The 17,727-nt window shown below is 46.8% G+C and overlaps 1 long non-coding RNA gene across 1 annotated transcript in view; it reads left to right on the top strand.

Annotated features, from left to right (window-relative positions):
• Positions 1 to 17,727, top strand: part of LOC110402762 — a 28,500-nt gene that overhangs the window by 3,082 nt on the left and 7,691 nt on the right. The window contains exon 2 of the long non-coding RNA XR_002441289.1: positions 16,481 to 16,587. This is a non-coding gene — a long non-coding RNA (uncharacterized LOC110402762). The remainder of the gene's footprint in view (positions 1 to 16,480; positions 16,588 to 17,727) is intronic.

The following is a 17,727-nucleotide window of genomic DNA, read 5'->3' as shown; positions in this document are numbered from 1 at the left end:
GGTTATCAAATGTACAGTGTACTTAAAATGTACATAGAGTCAGTTTTCATTCTTGCAGAACCTTTAAATGGCTCCTAAGACTAATAAATACCAGCTGGCTGCGTATGGAGGGGCCGTGGAGATTTGCTTGGAATTTCTTTAAGTTTCCTTGGAGCGTGTTGTATGTGAGGCACGGAGTCCCAAATCAAATATTTCCAGTGATATACAGCATGTTTGTCTAGATGCATTCATGGCCGTGTGACCATGCTATTCTCCTGCTAAAGATAAATGCAGAGTAGGGCAAAGCAATGATATCATAGTCCAATTAAGGGCTTTGGTAACACGCTGAGAGGGCAGAGGACAGCATGTTCTGCTGAGCAGGACTTGCTATGTCCCTGCACTCGGACTGAGCTTGCATAGCACAGTGACACTCATTATGAACGTCCATAACAGATCTGCTGGGCTAATGAGTTGTAACCAAGTCTAAAAATTTATGTGATGCAAGCTTGTGTATCCCTTAAGCAGTTCTTTCAGATTGGGAAATATTATGTCTAATGTGTGGTAGCGTCCTGTGAACTGTAGGAGCTTACCTCCACCTGCAGGACACCGAGCTGCCCGGGGGGCCAGGGCAGCTAGTCCTGTCTGAAGCTGGCTGGCAATTAGCTTTTCAGAGAAATTAACAAGAGCTTTCAGATCCAGTTGCAAAAATAGACACTACCTGCATTTGCTCTGAGAGGAGTTAGGAGGATGCCATTGCATGCTGAGCATTCATTATTAGAGCTTCATTTTGCTGGCACAGAAGCTAGAGATGCTCAAGGACAATCTCAGCTTTATTTTCACCTCCTGGGCACAAATTATTTCAGAAAGAGCTCGTTCGTGCAATGGAACGCCTTGCTGCTCTCGTTTGGTGCATGTCCCAGCTGCACCGCCCCAGCCACTGCGCCATCCTGGAGGGACAGTGGAACACGAGCCACCCCCTGGCTCAGCCTCCAACATCCAGGCTGAATTGCAGGTGGTAAGAGCCAAAGAGGCCGATTAGGCCTCTTAAAAAAACAAACAAACAAAAAAAAAAACAAACAAAAAAACCCACCATTTTAATGCAGATGGTGAGCAGCACCACTGATTATTAATGCTGGACCATGGCAGAAAACTGTATGGGTGTCAATAAAGACTCAAGAGCCCTCTGAGATGAATGTTTTACTCTTCATCACATTCTCTGTCTGGTGGACTTGGTTCCCTTGTGCGTGTTTTGGGCAAGGGCTGTGCTTCTTCAGAGGCTCCCAGTGAGGGTTTTGGTGTCAGTATTGATTAGGGACGCAACAGAAGGTTTATTTGAGGTACGCATGAAGGTGTGCTCTATTTGTATTTTCCTCTTATGAGTCATGCAAATATTTCTTACCTGTGGTCAGTTAAAACATCAGAGCAACATGGTACTAAAATTGTAATGACTCTAGTGCCTGATTACAGTTTCTTCAGTCGAATCCTAAATTGCAAGAATAGGAAGCAGAAATCGTTAGTACTGTTTTTCTTTTTTCATTTATTGTATTCTAACCTATCTGTACCTGCCTGAATGGTCAGGAACTCTGGTTGCAAAAATCATCCTCTGATGCAAAACTCTGATTTGTAAGCCAATAAATGTAAGGACCTTTAACAGCAACCCATCCTGTGGGCTTTTGGTTAAAGAACCTTTGCAATATCCAGCTGAAACAGATAGCAGGTTAGGAAACCCTCTGAAAGTTGGGTGAGTTGATCAATGTATCCTTACCACCACCAGTCAGCTCTTTCAGTTAATATATCGAACCCTTGCCAACTGAATTGTCTCATCAAAAATGTCAGTAGCTAGCATACAAAGTTGTTCTATGAGGTTATTCTTTGTCAGAGGTTTGATGTATGTGCTTGGAGGGAACGAACTGATGACTTAGGACTTGTTAGGCACCAGAAGTCCCCTCTGGAGAGCTAGATCCATCCATTTTCCCATCTGTGTCTCATTTCTGCACCCAGTTACGTGACTTCCCCTTGAGAACATTTCCTATGAATATTGTTCATAAATATTTCCAAGAAACCAACAAACTATTGTTTGGCTTATGTGTTTTTTTTTTTTCTTCTTAAGAGGGAGAGTTTCTGCATCAGGAAACATGATTGCTGTTGGTCTTTTCAGCAGGTCTGGTGGGGAGGTTATTGTTTCTGGGTTCAAGCTGTCTGTTTAGATGGTTGTCGATTTTGTTGTTGTTGTCTTTTGCCCTCCGTTGCTGGCAGTCCAGGGAATTGGGTGGTTCTCTGTTTTGGTTTTGTTTTTTTTTTTTGTTTTTTTTTGTTTTGTATTATTTATACGGGCAGGCTTTTGTGGGGGTGAGATTTTCTCTGGGTTTTTGTGTTTGTTTATACGGTTTACTGTATCTTGAGGCATTTTTGGTTTTGTCCAGCTTTTGTTATTCTTGAATTCAGCTTGCTCATAGTATCTTCCAAGTGGCTCTGTGGTTTCTAGCTTCTGCAGCCCTTTATTGGCAGGCTGATGTACAACCTAAAGGCCTTTACCTTTTGTCCTGGACTGCCCACTGGTCAGGGAATATGGGGCTTCTGTGCAGATGTGTGTCGGGCTCACCCAGGGAACATCACTGACTTGTCCTCCTAGAAGGGCCAGGGGGTGAAGGAGGCCAGAAACTGCTCTAAACCACATGGGACCACACAGCAGCTGTGATGGCAAAGCTACATGTGCCTGTCCCCAACTGGAGCCAGAGGCTGAGCCTCATCCATTTTTTGGAATCATTAACCCTTGTTAATCCTCCATCAATGCTTATTTTAAAAAGATGTATAAAGAAAGAAGGCGAGGTAGTATTTTACAGAATCATAGAATCACCAAGGTAGGAAAAGACCTCCAAGATCATCCAGTCCAACTGTTCACCTATCACCAATATTTCCCCACTAAACCATATCCCTTAGTAAAACATCTAAACATTTCTTGAACACCTCCATGGATGGTGGCTCCACCACCTCCTTGATCCCATAAGTGAAGGAGTAGGGAGGGCTCTGTTAGAGCTGGATGAATCCTCTGAGTGCATAGCTGGCCACATGGCTGAGGTTGTGTGCAATGCTATGGCTTCGATATGCTGTGGCAGGACAACAAGCTGCTGGCCTAGAAGGCATCCACTTGCCCACACTGAGGAAGAGCATGTTTGCCAAAAGTCTCACCAAGCTGACAACGGAGTGGCTCACATGAAGGGAGCCCTGTTGCAGGAGGGCCTGTTTGGAAGCCTGGTGGGACTTCCCAAGACAGAGCACCCTGTCAGGTGGAGGACAGTCGTCTTTAGGCAACTTGAGAAAGTCTTCAAGTCAGAGGTTGGTTCTTTCCAGAGATCTTAACTCCTCACAGCAGAACACAAGCAGTCCAGGAGGTTTCTGAAGGACGTTGGGCAACAGCTTAGCCCCAGGTTGACATGGGCCATCCAGGGAAGATGTGCAGCTGGATCTGCTATTCCCTAACAATAACAGGTTGATGATGTGATGGGCTACAGCAGCCTTGGCTGAAATGACCAAGAAATAGCAAAGTTCAGGATCAGGAAACAGGGATTTCTTGAGAAACCTTGACCCAAACTATCCCAATAATACCCAGTGAGATGCATCTGTGAGTGCTGGGAGAGCTGACTGCTGTCACTGCAGGGCTGCACTCTGTTATCTTTAAAAGCACTTGGAAATCAGGGCATGGCCCTGACAACTGGAAGAAGGCAAAAGTTGCACCCACCTTCAAAAAGATTAGGAAGAACAGTCCAAGAAGCTACTCGTTGCTCAGACTCACTTTGTTCCTTGAGAAAATCATGGAGCAAGACCTCTTGGTCTGAGGTAAGATGAATAAATGTATGGATGAGGGAAAGCAGTGGATGTCACTCACCTTGGCTTTGGCCAGGCTCTCAATGCAGTTTCCCACAACTTTCTCGTGTCCAAGTTGGGATGTTAAGGGCTGGATGGGTGGCCTCCTAGATGTGTGGAAAAACGCATCATGTGCCACAAAGCACAGTGGTTCATGGTTTGTACTCTTCCCAAAGGCTGGGTACTTGTGGAATGACTCAGGGAACCCTCCTGGGACCTGTCCTGCTTTGGGAGAGTGGTTGGCTAGAGAACTCCTGAGGTCCATTCTGACCTGACTAATTATGTTGTTCAAACAAGCTGATGTCAACTGGATGTCAGTGTCAGGAGGAGACAGTGCCCACATCCTATTACAGACAGCTATTTTTGCCTAGAAGTCTAGTCGTTATTCTTCTGAAATGATGGAGGACAGACTGATTCTGCAGCCACCTCTCTCTCTGAGAGGAGGACTGTGGTGATGGAGGATGCATTGCCTGAGTGTTTCTGTACTAGCATCCTTGACCATCCCTACAACAAACTTGGCACACACAAATTTTGTACAGACTTCTTAGCCCTTTTTCACTAAGCTGTGAGAGCAGAGTTTTGCAGCCATGCCTAGCAGTTTTATCGCTGCCTTAAAATATTCCTTCAAATTGGTTTCTTCCTTTTTTTTTTCTTCCAGTTTATAAAGGAGTTCTCTAGTGCAACAATCCAGCTTAAGATAAAGTTTATGACTAGTTGGGAAACAATGGTGATAACGTGAGTTTTTCTGGATTTTTAGTTGAACAAAACTGAGATTTAGGAGATAAAGTAATAGATTGTCGCTGTCCCTGGAGGTGTTCAAATACATTTAGATGTTGTACTGAGGAACATGGTTTAGTGGGGAAATATTGGTGGTAGATGGACGGTTGGACTGGATGATTAATTAGAGGTCTTTTCCAACCTTGGTGACCCTGTGATGATTCTATGAGCTCCTGCTAGGTGGATTTTGAGCTTCCCAACTGTTCTGTAAATGTGGGCATTTAAGTCAATATTATGTCTGGCCACAGGAGTTTTCTGGGCACTCAAGGATATTTTTTTTCTTAAGCAGTGATACCTTAGTTGATAAAAACACTTCAATCCATTTTTACCTGCCATAAAATGGAGAAATGTTTTGTAGTGTTGTCTTCAGGGCTTACGTAACTCAAGGTTTTGCTTTGATTCTTTATAACTTTAAACTCATTTAGACTTGCCATAGATGGTTTTCCTTCTGATTGCTTCAGTTAAGACATTTGAAGGCTGGCATGGTGGTGTTTGATGCCTCCATTTGGATTCTCTGTGCTAGCAGAGGAGGAAATTTAAACCTTAACACCTGACTCGGTTTTTCATCTTAATGAAGCCTTCCTCACTTCCAGCCCTCTGGGAGACAGTGAAGCTTTATTTAATGTGAGCCTACTGAAGCTGGCCACTGAAGGATACCGTGCAAAGTGTCTATGTTCTGTTTCTAAAAGGGAAGAAAATCTTGGGAGTGATGCTGGAGAGCAGAGAAGACACACTGTTGTGTTAAAGCTGTTTTTTTTTTTTTTTCTTGCCTTATGTGGTTGTTGAGAAGGCTTTGCATGAAACCCAGTACTTTGCGACATGTTATAAATACATATTCTTGCATGTAAACCTAATAAATCCAAATAGGAGGCCAGTGTGACTTGGAGGGGTCCCCAGAAGTTGGGCCAAAGTTTGAAGATGAATTTACGAAGGATTGAAAACAAGAGTTGACCCTGAGCTCACATGGGTGAGGACCTTGAGCTCTGTTCCTTCCTTGCAAGCTGGGTTCCTTCCCACACCTGCACTGAGATCTCTCAGCTGGGAAGTGACATAGGCTTTTCAGTTCTCTGGAATTTATCAAGCCAGCTTTTTTCTGTCTAAAAGACTTAAAAGTGAGCAGGCAGTTACTTCAGTACCTTCATGAAAAGATGTAGAAATATAAGCTGCTTTCCCTCCTGTCTCCTTAAAGAGGAAGAAATAGCCTGTGGTATAAATAAGCAATTTAAAATAGTAGCTATTAGAGAGCCTGAAGAATCGAAATACGAGTTAGTAGCGAGGTAGAGCTGATTTCAGACAAATTCTCATCCCTTTTGTTCGTGTTTCTAATTTGAAACTCTTTGACATTAGGATCTGTTCTTAATGGTTGATGCTCAGCTTCCAATCTTGACACATAAGGTAAATGTCATGGGCCAGGCTCTGACGTAAACTGCCTCATTTTTACTGATTATCAAGAGCATAAGGAGTCTCCAGCCTCATACTGGCTCTGGACCTCTGTGCCCACTGATCTCCACACTGCTCATCCCCATCCCAGCGCGGGGCTGCCAGCCCTGCTCAGAGTGCTGGCTCAAGCTGTGCTGGGAGTGGAGAGTCCTTTTCCCAGCACCATGAGCTGAAGCTGGGGGACTTGGAAAAGTTTATGCAAAAGTGTAAAAATGTTTTGTACAGCTGCAAAGGCTCTTTTTGAAGGTGGAGCCAAGTGATTTTTCTCACTTTATCTGAAAGGTTTGTATTGACTGGAGCTGCTCTGTTGAAAACGAGGAATCAGGCGCTGCCGTGGCCGAGCCTGATGTATCCAGCTGTGTGTCTGCAAAAACTCATTCCTCAGACTTGGGGGAGCTCTGCAGTTTCTCTGGCCACACGTGAGCTGCTCAGTGAGACGGGACATGGCTTGCTGGGCAGTCCTGAAGACAAGTGGTCTTGTGCAGGCCCTGTCTGTAGCACTTGACTTTCTTTACTTGCACTGTTTCCTGCCTTTCTTGCCCCAAATGAGGAGACTTTGTTCCTAGTGCCTTCTGGGGTTAGCTTGTGCTTGCCCAGTAAGCAGGTACTGCTTGGCAGAGTGTCAGCTGCCACTTGCTGAAACCTCACCGAGGAGCTCAGTAAGAACACAGCCCCTGCCATGGCCATATTTCATTAGGGCTGTTTGGTCTGCTACGAACTGGGGAGGTTCTGGAGCTGCAGCCCTGTTCTGCAGTGTCCCCAGAGTTGTTTTGAACTTTAAGGCCCTTCAATGCATACAAACACTTTTAAAATGACCTCCCCGGTCCAAGTGCCTTCAGCTGTACTGCAGTTTTCAATGTTGGCACCAGTGGCTGCCCTGGTGTTATCCCACCGCTGCCTCTACGACGTACTCTTCTAGCTGATGTTTCAAAGAAGCAAATGCAGAGGTCACCGTGAAGTGTGCATTTCCATCAGTGCTTCCAGTGCCTTGCGAAGGGCAGCAAAGGAACATAACAAGCCCTTGTCATCATAAACTAGATGGGTGGACATCTAACTGTGTCCTCAGCAGCTTTGGACACAAAACTGGAGTGCTTTGAAAACTGAGTGCATTTCCTTCCTGCTCGCCATTATTTTTGACGTATTCTAGTGACATCTCTGGTCTATTTCTGACATACTCTTAGCGCAAACCAGAAGCCTGAGGCAGAAAAGCAGCAGCAGCAGGAAGGCTTTGTCCTGGGGAGTGCTTACCTTTCAGGGATCAAAGCTCAGTGTGGAGCATGAAGGTGCCCAGTCTTGGTAATTGCAGTAAGCAATTATACTGGGCACAGAACAGGAGCTTGCTCTCCTGTCATGCTGCTCCTCCTCTGTGGCTGTGTTGAACAGGACTAAAGAATTCATCTTGTCAGACTTGTGTCTAGACACTTCTCTCTCCTTTTTTTTTTTTTTTTTTTGCATTAGTAGTCGTGTGCTCCAGCTCCTTTCTAAAAGTAGTGTTCAGCGCATGCTGCAGGTACCTGGCTGTACAGGGGCAGCGCTGGACGTGTGCTTCACACCCTGGTGGTTGCATGAATAGTAACAGCCCGCATCCCTCTTCAGCTGGCCAAATCCTGCATGAATCTCACCTTAGTTCCAAGCCGCGCAATCCTGTGCTCTGAGAGAGGAGGAAAACAAGCAACAAATTAAGTAGAGTTTAAAAGAGATTAGGCACCAGGGTGCAGTTGGCTCCTCGGCTATTTCAGTGTACCCATCCCTTGTGCTGTAGGCAGATGCATGCTGACTCAACCCTCCGAGCAGCCCGTGTGTCCATGTCTGTTATCGTCACATCATCTTAACTTCTTCTGTAGCATCCGTGTTTGTCCCTTGGTCAGATGGGGATCCTTGGGGCATGGAGCCCATTTTCTTCGGAGCACAGAGGGGCTGCAGTCCTATTTGTTTGTAGGCCTGGCTGTAACACAAATGGATAAAAGAAACAATTCACCCAGAAGAGTTTAATTACTCCAAACACCCTCTTCATTGCTCTCGGAGGTATTTTAGCTTCCGTGGCTTGTGTTGGATGAGGTGGTGGCCCAGGGGGACAGCTCTTAACAGCAGATCCTCTGTTGGGCAGAGGCAAGGCGGGCTGCTAGCGCTCCCTGCTCTGCAGCTGCAGTCTTTTGGGATTTGGAGGGTGCAATGCTGAAGCTGCTTCTCTGCATGCAGTGTAGACATGGGAAGGCAGTAACCCTACATGCTCCCATTTTCATTCCTGCTGTCCTTACTTCTCCTCATAGGGTGGCCAGTCTTTAAAAACAAATGCAGGATGCAGGCCCCCCAGGCTGGGCCATGCCGTGTGACCCTGGACGTGGGTAACAGCCCCGTGGACCAGCTGGGGAGCTGGGAACCGGCTGGTTCCCAAGGCTGCAGCCTGGGGGTGATGGCAGCAGCGTAGTCTGGAGCCTGAGCAAGCCCCAGGGCGGCACTCTGACTCATCCTGCCGGCACGTCGGGACGGACCCAGTTAAACCAGGACATCTGGGCAAGTCTGACTCCTCCGGTCACGCAGCTCTTGAGCCTTGTCCCTTGCTAGAAGCTCCTGGGGACTGCGCTCCGTGCCTTGGAGGATTTGTTATCCGGGTTCTTGTTTAAAAGTTTACAAGAACTGTATGTATCTGCTGTTGTCTTCTTCTCCAGGGGGTTGTGCTGTAATAGGTGTTGAGATGCATGAGATAGTTCTTCTCAAGTATCCCAAGCTGAATTCTTATTCAGAGCAGTGTCTTTCCTTCTGCGTGTCATCAGATCAGCAAGCATGAGGAGGCAGCACCATCCGAGGCATGACAGCTGTCTGGAAGCAAGGGCCCAATTCTTGGCACTGCTCCACTTCTGCAGTTTGATAGCGGCCTCCAGAGTCTCTGCATCATAGAGCCACAGAATCTGTTGAGTTGGAAGAGAACCTTAAAGGCCATCTGGTCCAACTCCCCTGCACTGAACAGGGACACCCAGAGCTCCACCAGGTGCTCAGAGCCCCGTCCAGCCTGACCTTGAATGTTGGCTTTCTGGGCTGTGAGGGCACATTGCTGGCTCATGCCTAGCTGCCATCCACCAGTACTCCCACGTCCTTTTCATCAGGGCTGTGCTCTGTCCTTACATTCCTCAACTTGTACTGACAGTAGGGGTTGCCACGACCCAGGTGCAAGACCTTGCACTTGGCATTGTTGAACCTCATGAGGTCTCTTAGGCCCACTGTCAGTAATTCCTTGGCTCATTCTTTCTACCCTTCTTAAAAATGGGTGTGACATCAACTTTTTTCCAGTCACTAGGGACTTCACCTGTTGGAGGAAGAGATGAGGAGGAATTTGGTTTTTCTCCCACATTTCAGAAACTTAAAGGGGAAAAGTACCTATTTTAGCACTTAGGGTTATATTTCAGACCAAATGCTGAAGCAACGGAGCTCCAGATAACATTGCCCTGTGGGGAGCAGCTGGTTTGCAGTGGAGCCCTGCTCTGAAAGCCCATGGTGCTGTGCAGCTGGGCCAGTCCTGCTTCCTTGTCACGCCACTGAGAGCTGAGGAGGGTGTTGCTCAGTTTCCCGTATTCACACACTCTCTGACACAACTTATTTCAAACACATTTGCAATTTTTTTTTCCCAAATTCTTCACAATTCCCCTGCTCTGTGTGCATCTCCTCCAGGCCTTTAGCTGAAAGCACAGCAACATCTCCTGGAACTGGGTGGCTACTGCAAGCTCAGCTGTCAAAGTGTCATCCTTAAATCCCAAGCGGAGATATTCACTCAGTCCCAGAAACTCCATATTGGCTCCATTTGTACCAGGTACCAAGGATGGCATGGGGTAGTGTATGTCCAGCCCATCTCTTCCCCTTTTAGGGGAGGTTTTGGCTGAATTTTAGGAACAGTTTCTTCTCCAAGTGGTGAGGCATTGGCACAGGCTGCCCAGGGAGGTGGTGGGGTCACCACCCCTGGAGGTGGAGATGTGGCACTGAGGGACATGGTCAGTGGGCATGGTGGGTTGGGGTTGGACTTGGACTTGGTGATTTTAGAGGTCCTCTCCAGCCTTAATGGTTCTATGATTCTTCACCTTTGTGAGGAGGAGGAGGGAACCAGCTATCAGAAACTGCCTGTTTGTTATTCAAATGTTGCTCAGAAGCTGTACCTAGGAATGCAGGTCATTGTGTAATACCAGTGCTCATTGTTTAGAGGGAAATCAGGGAGAGAAAGATGGAGAACAGGACTGACACCACACCAACAGGTGACTCTACACCAAAGGAGGTAGGAAGAAAGCAAGCAAGTACAAGAACTGCCAAATGTCTGAATTTAATTACTGAGGAGCTGGTCTCCTGTGAAGGAAACAATGGGTATCCATGAAAGCTGAGAAAAGCTGCTGGAAGAGGTTCTCTGCTCAGACATAAAGCAAACTACTGTCCTTGTTCACCTTGCATGTAAGACCAGATAGAGCTGGAGAAAAACGTAAATGCAAAAGGGCAATGATTGCATCCTCCAAGGCCTCTCATAAGAGACAGCAGCAGCAAGGTTGGCTGGGACTCTCTCATAACTGCATCATCACTGACTCCAGTGTCCGTGGGACAACACCTCAGTGCACACAAGCTCTTGGAGCACTGCTGAGTTGGACTACAGCCCAAGCCCACCTGCAGGCTCCCTCCCTTCTCCTGATAGAACCATTGCCCACAGAGCTTAGAGGAAACTGGGAGTCCAGGTTTGTAGTGTGAGACCCACACACTGCAGTGGAGGGTGCTGGGTGAGAATAGTGAGGCGCTTTGAGGTGGGCTCTGGCTTAGGAAGGAGGATTTTTCCACTTGCATAGTGTGTCTATTGTTTGGCAACATCTATTGACATGGAAAATGTCTTTTTTTCCTGGTCAGTGCTTGACACAAGCTATGGGCTTTATTCATTTTCTTCTTGCTATGGCTTCACCCATCATATGCCATTCACTGGTGCATTCAGGTGCAGAAAATGGTCTGACTGACCCACTGACAGTCCTCGCTTTTCCCCCCTGCCCTGACCTCATGAGGGAAGGGGTCCCAAACACCAACCAGGCGATAAGTGAATTCCTGAATATCCTTACAGAAGTTTTTGCCATCTTGGTGCTGTTTTACGGTGCAACGTGGCCAACCCATGGGAGGGAGGGCTGACAGCCTTCCACCATTTTGTTGGTGAGCTGATGGGAAAGCTGGTGTTCAGGCTGCAATGGCTGGACAATAGGATTTGTCAGGCTGTGAGTGAGCAAAGAGAACTTATTCCTGTGTTGTGTCTGAAGGATGAGGAAAGACTTGTTGCTTTCTGCCTTCCTGCAGCCTTCTCCTTTTTTCCTCTCGCAAACAGGGCAATAAAAACAAAATGCTGTTAGAGGAAACTATAATTTTGCTTCTTGGCTGAAGTTCCAGGAGAGATGTATCACTGCTAAGATGCTGATGAGGCACAGGTTGGGTGGCTCGGAGTTCCTCAGCCAAGATTTCGCAGCTCAAGCTTCTTGCTGCTTCCGTGCCCTGTTCAGGGAAAGGAAGGGCTCTGCATTATTCAAACCTAGCCGTGCTTTTTCCGAGAGACACATCTTTCCCTTGTTCTGATAATTAACCAACAGGATCACGTTGCAGAGAACATAGGAGCCAGGATGGGGAGAGGGAGCGTGGATGCGAATGCAGATTTCTTGTCTGGTGCAACACAAAGACTGCTTGTACTACAGCGCGCCCTGCAGCATTATCGGTAGTTTCTGTTTAATTTTAACTGCTGTCCTTGTTACATGTTGACTGGCTAATTAGTATTTTAGATGCTCGTAGAACAGTTTGGATGTATTCCTGCAACTTTCACACACGTCTATTGCTGTTCCTTCCTCCTGCCCTGCGTGATCACTGCAGTAGCGTCATTTCTGCTTCCAGATGGGCTGAAATCTTTAAAGCAGGAGCAAAACTCAATCTCCTCTGCTCATTCATGCATGGAGCGCTCCTATTTTGCATGAGAAGAGATCAGGCACAGCCTAAAGGCGGGGGAGAAGGATACCCCTGCTCACAAACAAGTATGGAGGCACCAATGTATAGATGGGGGTTTTCATGCCCCATTTGCAATATTGAAACTGCTCTGCACAGCTGATGTGCAGAAAGAGTGGATTGGGAACACCATTGGCAACACCAGCTGGGTGTCCCTGGGCAGTTGCTGGGTGACATACACCACAGTTGGTAATATATCTGTAGAGGAGGATGTCCTGAATGACTGGGTTTAAAAACGAGGCGTGGATTTCTGAGTGAGCAGAGCATCGTTTTGTGACCACTGTGCTGGAATGTGACACATCACTAATGGAAAATTGCTTCTCTGAAAGAGTGGTCAGGCACTGGCACAAGCTGCCCAGGGAGGCGGTGGAGTCACCAACCTTGGGGGTGTTCAAGAAATGTTTAGATGTTGTACTGAGGGACGTGGTTTAGTGGGAAATATTGGTGGTAGGTGGATGGTTGGACTGGGTGATCTTGGAGGTCTTTTCCAACCTTGGTGATCCTATGATTCCATGATTCTATGATTCTAAGCCCGCTGTGGCAGTGATGCCAGCAGGCATGGGCAAGAGCACAGCAGTACGGACAGCTGTCCAACCTGAGCCTTAACAGAGGGGCTGCTTGAACTGCTCCCACCAGCAGATGAACTTGGATTACAGTGACAGAGAAGCAGTATTGAGCATTTATGCAAAGGACCCAAACCCATAACGTGTTTTACAGATCTCCAACTACAAGCCATTTTCAGGAGTGACAGTTTGCAAAGCACATAGTCACTCCGGTCGCTTTTTACTACTGATGTTTGGGAGGTTCTGCAAACAGACGTTTTTTTACCCGCACGGTTCTGGATATTTAGTACGCAGAGGCACTTCCCAAACATTCTGTGAGAACAAAAAGCCCTTTTCCTGACTGTTTACAGATGACTTGCGAAGAATAAGCGAGAGGTTTGAGCATGGCTGAGCCGAACAGCGGCCGAGAATTCAAATCCATGGTTGCCAGCCCTGCTCTTTCCACCAGCTCCGCTTTGAAAAATGCAGGAATGAGGCACGTCCCAAGCTAATGCTGTCCATCAAGGGCACGGTGAGGAAGAATCCTTGTCTCGCTTCCATTCCCTGACTTGCTCTTTGAAAGCTGATTCTTTAAGCGTTATCATTTCTGAAAGCTTCGCAGTGTTTGGGTTCCAGCCGTGATCTCATGGGCTTCAATAAGCTTCTTTGAGCTGGAAGGAGGTTGCATGAACAGTGACATGATCGTTTGCATCTGTGTGCACTGGGACGTGTCAGTCCCTGCAATGAATAATGCACATATCACTACCTTTGATTTTTTGCAGCACTGATTTTCATTTCTTCCATGTGCTCTGTAGGGCAAAGGCTGACTTTCCCAATTTTCTAGGCTCTCAAAATGTATCTTCTGTAATCATAAGGAACTGTGTTGAAGAACACAGAATCTTCCAAAGCCAGGTTAGCCCCAAATGCTTGTGCTGTCAGTGTCTGCATTGGAAGAAAGAGGGAAACAAAGTCACCTGTAAGGCGTCATGCACATCCCCAGTCATTAGAGCTAATGTTCTGTGCCATCGGGGGACTTTCTTACCAGAAACAGATATTAAATGACAGAAACATTACTCTTTGATACCAGTAGTGGGCTTTTGTAAGCTTGTTTTATTTTTTCCTTGTATCTTAATGAATTGGAAATCTCTGAAGTCCTATTCAGAGGCAGTTTGGGACATTTCTTTCTTTGCAGGTGGTGCTACTGAGCCCTCAGGAGCACTTGGCTCAGACTTTACAGAAGGCAAACCAAGCTCTCAAATGTTATGTAAAACCAAACAAAACAAAATCAAAGGAACAATGCTCCTTTCTTATGGAGGTGTTTCTCCACAGCTGGTGTAGCATACGCAGAAGCCCAGAGTGGTGCTGCAAAGTTCTTACAGGGCTCATTAGAGCTGACCCGCTTCTCTGTTGTGTTTTCAGCTTCTGGATAATGGCATCTTCAAACTCCTGCTAACAGCAGTGTGGTAGAAATGTCTTCCCACTTCTGAAGCATAGTTTTGGTCCCCTCCAAGCTTCAGCTTTGCTGGAGTGGCCAAGGCACCTTGAAGTAAGGGCGAACCTACGGTGACTGCTTTCTGTAACGCATATTTGCACATCAGCTCTAACATAAAACAAGTATCTTCCCTGCCAGATGTAAGATACCATTTAATTTTTCACTGTAGTTTGCTTTGGGTTGCGGGCAGAGTCTGCTGGGCTGCAGAAGGACAAAACCTTTGCCATTTGTTGTGTTCCATCTGGGTACTGCTCTGTAATTCAGCACAAGCAAAAGGAGGATATTTGACCTGAAAACGTTCCTGTCATTTTCTTGGAGCAAAACCACTGTTTGTCCTACTGACTCCAGAGAGTCTGTGCCGCAGTGCACCTTGCTTTGTGTCTGCTGCCTACACCCTTTTAACCAGACTTCTTCAGGCAGATATGCGCATACTGAGTGTGTGATTTTTGAGCTGACAGAAGATGGCTGGGCTAGACTGAACCAAAACCTGTTCACATGGTTTAAGCTCGTGTCATCCCTTCTTTGGATCAAAAATCTGATAGCCAAAGTGCATACTAATGAACTAATGGAGACCTAAGGGGACTTGGAAGCCAACAGTTTGACAGTAGAGCTCTGCTAGCCTGCTTTTCTGACAGTTTCCCTGTCAGACCTTATTACATAGTCATTTCTACATCTGAGGGATGACAAGGTGGATTAGCACATCCAAGTTAGATGACAATGAAAACAAACATCTTTTACCAGCTAAGTATCCCCTTTTGGAGCCATTCCCATGCTGGTGGCTGCAAGGGCCTTTCTGCTGCTTCCTACTGTGAAAGGGATGATATCCAGTAACGGCATCCCAGAGCTGAGAATGTACTTGCCAGTGTGAGCCCTTGTCCAGGGATTGGCATCTCTGCTGGGTGTCTCCTGACCCTGCAAATCACAAGCTGTACAGTTGGAGATAAGGCTCTAGAGTTTCTGTATTCCTAACCGTGAGGACATGAATAATAATGCACCACATTGCATTAATCAGCAAGGGATGTAAAGGCTATTGGGGCCAGAGGGATTGTGCTCTACTGGCTTGAAATGCCATTGGGATCATCCTGAGTTCCTTGCTAAGGCCTTACTGCATTCACTCTCCTTCTGAAATCAATAGGAGCTGGGTTTTTACGCTATAATTTCTTCTTTTTGTCTCAGATTAACTCTAAATATATATATATTTAATACTCATGGTGAGTGTTGATTTTGACATATGAAAATTTATTCTTGGTAAACAGGCAGCGCTGTGAATTTTTAAAAGGAACTGACCCACTGTATGTATGTGCCAGTGGTGCCTCCTAGGCAGGCTGGTTTTACAGAAAATGTTTTAAAAGAAAGTGTTTTTAAAAGAAAACGGGCTGAAACCTCGTAAGCCTCTGTAGAGACATCCAAAATTAATGAGAATACTGAAGGGGACTGGAAACTCTGTATTCACTGTGAATACGGGGGGATTCCATAGGACAGCTGTGCAAGCCTGCCTGTTGCCATAACTTCATCTGCACGCTGTGTACAACTTTCCTTCTTACCCTCAGGGGCTTTGAGGGATGTCACAGCCCACAGGGGTCTTTCTTGGCGTTGCCCTTTCACAGTGCTGCCTGCTATGGGGTCGGAGCTCAGCAGCCTCTTCTACAGGCCAGCATATGTTGAGCTCATCTGCAGACACCTACACCTGCTCTGGCACCAGAGTCACACTCTGTCCCCCACCAGCTGATACTATGCTGGAAGGAGAAGATTTTTCTAGGCAGAACTGACATCATAAACCAATTGTTGGTTAATTTGCTGCTTTCTTAACATCACTGATCCTATAGCTACTTCCTTAAGCAGATGTGTGTGAATATAAACCACCCAGTAGTAAAATTATATCCCAATTTGAATGCAGAGCACAGCTTCCTTGTTGCCAGGCTTTCAAGGCTGTCAAAAGCTCCAGGGTTGCTCATGCAGAAATAGCTGGTCTGCCTGAGTGAGATTACGAGCGTCGTGCCTCAGCATCTGAGGCAGAAGTGTGAGCCCTCACAAAGGCGTGTGCTACGTTTTCCATAGGCAACACTGGCTCAGCTTGCTCAGATGCTCACGTTGAGCCTATGGCAGGTCTGGGACATGCTCCAAAAAGTGCCCAGACCTCTACCAAGCAGATGAGTCTCTCTGAAGGTGCTGAGCATTTGGCACAGCTCGGTGGCTGCTCATCCTTCTCAGCTGCTTGCTCCTCCATCCCGGACTTGTGGCAGCTCCAGAGAGTTTGCAGTTTGGGGTTTTCCTTTGGGCACATACAGAGGCATGGAGGAACCACAAGAAAGAAGCACTGAGGCAGCAGAGCAAGGCTGAAAGACCAGCACAGAGCTCTGGGATAACCTGCTTTCCTTTCTTCTCCCTCTAGTTGTACTCTCCTGGTAAAGAGGATACCCAGCAGTCTTTACTCAGGTTTGCTCTCAAGACAGAGGCCTCACATCTCGGTCCACCAGCCAGGAAGATGTTGGCCTTCAGGTCAGTGGGTTTTAATATCTTCAGATCAGAACATTCTCCAAAATACAGACCCTCCCTGGATCGAGCAGCCCTGGACAAATCCAAACACCCTTCAGCCAGGAAAGGTCCTAAGGCCAGGCCCACCCTAAGCCAAATAGCACCCGTGAATTGAAGGTCTGGTTTGCTGGTAAGTGCTGCCAGGAAAACACCCATCCCAACCCAACCTATAGGATGGTGACCAGCCTCTGTGCAGGCACTGTGGTGAGCTGCACTTGGGAAAGCTTCTGGGCAAAAAAAGTTAGGAAACTGGGTTAAACAGACCATTCTTTATACTTTCCAGAGGCTTGGCTAAATAAATACTTTTCTCCAGGTGAAAAAATTAACTTTTACAGTAAAATCCTTCAGCAATCCGCTGAGCAGCCTTCACAAAACATCCCCAGCTATTCAGGTTTGCTTATTAATAGTCTGCTTTTATATAAATAACCCCTCCCTCATCAGTACCTGTGTGGTTTATGCACACCCACGCACAGATACGTGCATGAGTCTAAGTTTATTTATTCCTAAAACTTAAGCCAGTCCTTAAAACACGTGATCATAGAATCATAGTATCACCACGGCTGGAAAAGATCTCCAAGATCATCCAGTCCAACCATCTGCCTATCACCAGTATCTCCCACTAAACCATGTCCCTCAGTCCAACATTGAAACGTTTCTTGCACACCCCCAGGGACGGTGACTCAACCACCTCCCTGGGAAATTTGTGCACATTCAGGGATCCACCCAAGTGGATCCAGTTGCCATGTCAGCAGATTAGTGCCTACAAAAGAGCAGCAAACACTGGGCAGGAATTTAGCATCCCATCTCCCAGGGCTGTGAGCTGAATCCTAAGGACGTCTCTTTGTCCTCTTCATCCCACGTGGGAAAAGTTGGCCTGAGCCCATCTTCCTGCAGTCCCTCAGGCTCTCGGATGTGGGAAGGCAGCGAGCGATGCTCTGCCCTGCTGCAGGCTGTTTTGCTGAGGAACAAACTGGTGGTGTGCGTGTGAAGGAGCGATCCCTGTGCCGTGACAAATTGCAGAAACCATAGGAAATTCATCAGGCTCTCTACTACTGGCTTGGCAGCATCAGAATTGCTTTCACTGTCTGGTAATTAGGCAAAACA

Source organism: Numida meleagris, chromosome 7, assembly GCF_002078875.1.
Source record: "Numida meleagris isolate 19003 breed g44 Domestic line chromosome 7, NumMel1.0, whole genome shotgun sequence".
NCBI classification, from domain to species: domain Eukaryota; kingdom Metazoa; phylum Chordata; class Aves; order Galliformes; family Numididae; genus Numida; species Numida meleagris.
The sequence above is the reverse complement of the archived record's forward strand: the minus strand, read 5'-3'. Positions and strand labels throughout refer to the sequence as shown.